This window comes from Schistocerca piceifrons, unplaced genomic scaffold (assembly GCF_021461385.2).
Source record: "Schistocerca piceifrons isolate TAMUIC-IGC-003096 unplaced genomic scaffold, iqSchPice1.1 HiC_scaffold_954, whole genome shotgun sequence".
NCBI lineage: Eukaryota > Metazoa > Arthropoda > Insecta > Orthoptera > Acrididae > Schistocerca > Schistocerca piceifrons.
The window spans coordinates 1,175,001-1,180,000 of NW_025729228.1; the positions used below are offsets into that span (position 1 = coordinate 1,175,001).

The 5,000-nt window shown below is 52.9% G+C and overlaps 1 non-coding gene across 1 annotated transcript in view; it reads left to right on the top strand.

Moving 5' to 3' along the window:
* The first annotated feature begins 3,853 nt into the window (after positions 1-3,853).
* Positions 3,854-5,000, top strand: part of LOC124773562 — a 1,909-nt gene continuing 762 nt past the window's right edge. Inside the window, exon 1 of the ribosomal RNA XR_007014805.1 lies at positions 3,854-5,000. This exon is cut by the window's right edge and continues 762 nt beyond it. This is a non-coding gene — a ribosomal RNA (small subunit ribosomal RNA).

Here is a 5,000-nt window from a genome sequence, read left to right on the forward strand (position 1 = left end):
TAAAGTGCAATCCACCCCTATAACGTGCGTTTCATGAAGAGTTATTGCCAATATGCGACATTCCCGCTGTCCCTATACATGAGCCGCGACCTGTACCACTTACGAGCGAGAGACGCGATCGCGTTGCTCACTGTACGGCGTCCGATACCGAGCCATCAGCATGTCGGTCCCCATGCGCGTTGCACTCGCACTCGCAGTCGCAAAAACGTGGGGCAAATATATTACGCGGAAGAGTTATAACAGACCGAGCCCCACTGCATGAGGGGAGTCTTTGTCACTAATGTACACAGATGGAACATTTTGGACTGGAACCAGATTACCCGTACACACGGCGCTGATTAGTAATCAATGCAGAGCCATCAAACTACAGAATATATATACAACTGTCCGTATACATGCTGAAAGAGTCTGCCCACAATGGGAACCACACGTCAGCCAGCCACTCTGATCACGCACCACTCTCTGCTTCTAACGGGCGCACATACAATATGTAAGCACCAGCATGGAACAACATCCAGTGCATCCTCTCCGCCACATTACACAATCCACACTATCACAACCAGACCAGGAGGTCCATGCGGAAAATACAATATCCCACCCTTTCGACATCCACCATTGCGCAGATCAGGCACCAACACCCACACATGTCCTATACAACGGTGCACCCAACATCACAATGGTACCTCCTGTCACAGCGCACAAACAATGACATGAGTCAAAGACACAGGTCTGACACAAGCATAGAATTGGAGCGCCGCCTCTAATAAGCCAAAGGTGCATCCTGACGTGACAAATCTGATCATGTCACAAGCATTCACTTACTATAATCACTATCAACGAACCTGCCGCCCCCGCCCCCCCCCTACACCTTTCCTTACAACAACGTGTAACCTAACCTAACCTAACCTATGTTGTACCTTAACCTAACCTATGTTGTACCTTAACCTAACCTATGTTGTACCTTAACCTAACCTATGTTGTGCCTTAACCTAACCTATGTTGTGCCTTAACCTAACCTATGTTGTGCCTTAACCTAACCTATGTTGTGCCTTAACCTAACCTATGTTGTGCCTTAACCTAACCTATGTTGTGCCTTAACCTAACCTATGTTGTGCCTTAACCTAACCTATGTTGTGCCTTAACCTAACCTATGTTGTGCCTTAACCTAACCTATGTTGTGCCTTAACCTAACCTATGTTGTGCCTTAACCTAACCTATGTTGTGCCTTAACCTAACCTATGTTGTGCCTTAACCTAACCCATGTTGTGCCTTAACCTAACCCATGTTGTGCCTTAACCTAACCCATGTTGTGCCTTAACCTAACCCATGTTGTGCCTTAACCTAACCCATGTTGTGCCTTAACCTAACCCATGTTGTGCCTTAACCTAACCCATGTTGTGCCTTAACCTAACCCATGTTGTGCCTTAACCTAACCCATGTTGTGCCTTAACCTAACCCATGTTGTGCCTTAACCTAACCCATGTTGTGCCTTAACCTAACCCATGTTGTGCCTTAACCTAACCCATGTTGTGCCTTAACCTAACCCATGTTGTGCCTTAACCTAACCCATGTTGTGCCTTAACCTAACCCATGTTGTGCCTTAACCTAACCCATGTTGTGCCTTAACCTAACCCATGTTGTGCCTTAACCTAACCCATGTTGTGCCTTAACCTAACCCATGTTGTGCCTTAACCTAACCCATGTTGTGCCTTAACCTAACCCATGTTGTGCCTTAACCTAACCCATGTTGTGCCTTAACCTAACCCATGTTGTGCCTTAACCTAACCCATGTTGTGCCTTAACCTAACCCATGTTGTGCCTTAACCTAACCCATGTTGTGCCTTAACCTAACCCATGTTGTGCCTTAACCTAACCCATGTCGTGCCTTAACCTAACCCATGTCGTGCCTTAACCTAACCCATGTCGTGCCTTAACCTAACCCACGTTGTGCCTTAACCTAACCCACGTTGTGCCTTAACCTAACCCACGTTGTGCCCTAACGTAACCCACGTTGTCCCCTAACGTAACCCACGTTGTCGCCTAACGTAACCCACGTTGTCGCCTAAACCTGCTCTGTAATTGTTATACGACTCGTTCAATTAGTGTAGTGTTGCCCACCCGCAACCCTCGCAATATAGTTCGCTACTCGCACTCCCCGCTCCCCTGTGTATCGCTTCATGTTAAACACCTTGCAAGTCTTGCTCACTTTCCACATGCTCCTGCTGTACACTGTAATGTGGATGGCAGCAGGACGTACATGCCGCCCCTCCCCACGTCCCCACCTTGCCCCCTGCCTTCGCAAGCTGGTTGGTGAGAACTTTGCATGTTCAATGCCCTCCGCATGCGACGTACTCAGGCTACGTTGTGGTGCGGCCTGTGTCAACTGTCCGCTAATGTCGTACGCGTAAACCACAATCTGTACTGCACATTCGTCCTTATGTACTGAATGATACATCGTGGCACATGTGTGACCGTACAACGACTGCGCCCAAAAACGGCGGACCATACAGTGCAAATATTGTGCACGCAGCTACGTGTCGTCTCCCTATGAGAGCTGGATTGCAGTGTGGTACGCCATAGAGACGTGTGGGAGGAACGGACGCCGTGGATGGCGATCAGCATGAGCTGTCTGTTGATGTATTCGGACCTAGTCGTCTCTCCTCACACACCGTGATGGCATGGTGCACCGCGTTCCATATCTGCGACATGCTACAGAGGCCGGTTGACAGTCGTTCGAGCAATGGACATCGCATACATACGGGGGCCACCTTCCACGTATTGTCTAGGCGTGCACATTTTGTTGCGTGTATGTGGGCAGACGTAGTGTGGCGTGACACCTGACACAGGCATGCAATAATCGTGGAAGTTGCAAATGGCGATGGACGCCTGCGTTTTCTGGTGAAGTTACGCAAATGAACAAATGGTAACCTGTTGTGGTGCGGTTGTTCTCGCTAGGGGTGAATCGGTGATGGCGACGATAGGTTGAGGTACTAACCGGTTGTTCCAGCGATACCCACCATGCCGACGAAACTGAACGGCATCTGGGTGTGAAGCGATACGCGGCGGTGGCTGGGTGGGACCGTCCCCGGCCGGTGAGGGGGCGCCTCCCGGCGTGCTGGCCGCGCGGTGCGTGGGCGCACGCGCTACAGCCGGCTGGTGGGGGCGGCCAGTGGCAGGCGCGCCGGCCGACGGACGCGGCAGGCGTCGCAGCTGCGCGCCGGCGCACCCTGCGCGCGGCGCCGTGCGGCCAAAGTAGGTCCTCGCGGGCCCGGTGCGAAGCGCGGTGGACATCTTCAGTGTGCTGGTCCGATTGAGGACTGTGTGCGTTGAGGATGCGCCGCCGCCCGGCGCTCGGCGCCGCGACGCCGTCTGCTGCTCGGTCGCCCCAGCGGTTCTCGCTGGTGGTTTGTATCGCAGCTGTGCGGATGTGTTGGCGCGTGCGCTGTGCTGGGAGAGTTCGCTTCGGCACCCAAGTGGGGCTTTTGTCCTTCTGTGGCGCTGGCGTTGGAGCTGCCGGTCACCGTAGGTGGCGCGTGTTGTCTCCCGCCGGCAATGCCACGACAGCACGCTCCCGGGCCTCTGTCGGCAGCGGCAAGCTCAGTTGGGAGCACGGGTGGTCGCACCGAAAGCGTCTACTCGCCTAACTCCGGGCGATTGCGCCTCTCTCGAACCCGACCAAGTACTTGGGACGGCGCTGCGCGCCGCCGGGACCTGAGAGGGTTTCGAGGTGTATTGTGCAGGGGAGCTCAGCCTCCTCCTGTTTGCAGAATGATTGAGCGGACGCTTGCGTGTTCGCGCGGGCCCCCGGGACACACTCCCGGGCGGCCGGCTGCTCAGCTCTAGTTGACGCAGCTCCCTGGTTGATCCTGCCAGTAGTCATATGCTTGTCTCAAAGATTAAGCCATGCATGTCTCAGTACAAGCCGCATTAAGGTGAAACCGCGAATGGCTCATTAAATCAGTTATGGTTCCTTAGATCGTACCCACGTTACTTGGATAACTGTGGTAATTCTAGAGCTAATACATGCAAACAGAGTCCCGACCAGAGATGGAAGGGACGCTTTTATTAGATCAAAACCAATCGGTCGGCTCGTCCGGTCCGTTTGCCTTGGTGACTCTGAATAACTTTGGGCTGATCGCACGGTCCTCGTACCGGCGACGCATCTTTCAAATGTCTGCCTTATCAACTGTCGATGGTAGGTTCTGCGCCTACCATGGTTGTAACGGGTAACGGGGAATCAGGGTTCGATTCCGGAGAGGGAGCCTGAGAAACGGCTACCACATCCAAGGAAGGCAGCAGGCGCGCAAATTACCCACTCCCGGCACGGGGAGGTAGTGACGAAAAATAACGATACGGGACTCATCCGAGGCCCCGTAATCGGAATGAGTACACTTTAAATCCTTTAACGAGTATCTATTGGAGGGCAAGTCTGGTGCCAGCAGCCGCGGTAATTCCAGCTCCAATAGCGTATATTAAAGTTGTTGCGGTTAAAAAGCTCGTAGTTGGATTTGTGTCCCACGCTGTTGGTTCACCGCCCGTCGGTGTTTAACTGGCATGTATCGTGGGACGTCCTGCCGGTGGGGCGAGCCGAAGGCGTGCGACCGCCCCGTGCGTGCTCGTGCGTCCCGAGGCGGACCCCGTTGAAATCCTACCAGGGTGCTCTTTATTGAGTGTCTCGGTGGGCCGGCACGTTTACTTTGAACAAATTAGAGTGCTTAAAGCAGGCAAGCCCGCCTGAATACTGTGTGCATGGAATAATGGAATAGGACCTCGGTTCTATTTTGTTGGTTTTCGGAACCCGAGGTAATGATTAATAGGGACAGGCGGGGGCATTCGTATTGCGACGTTAGAGGTGAAATTCTTGGATCGTCGCAAGACGAACAGAAGCGAAAGCATTTGCCAAGTATGTTTTCATTAATCAAGAACGAAAGTTAGAGGTTCGAAGGCGATCAGATACCGCCCTAGTTCTAACCATAAACGATGCCAGCCAGCGATCCGCC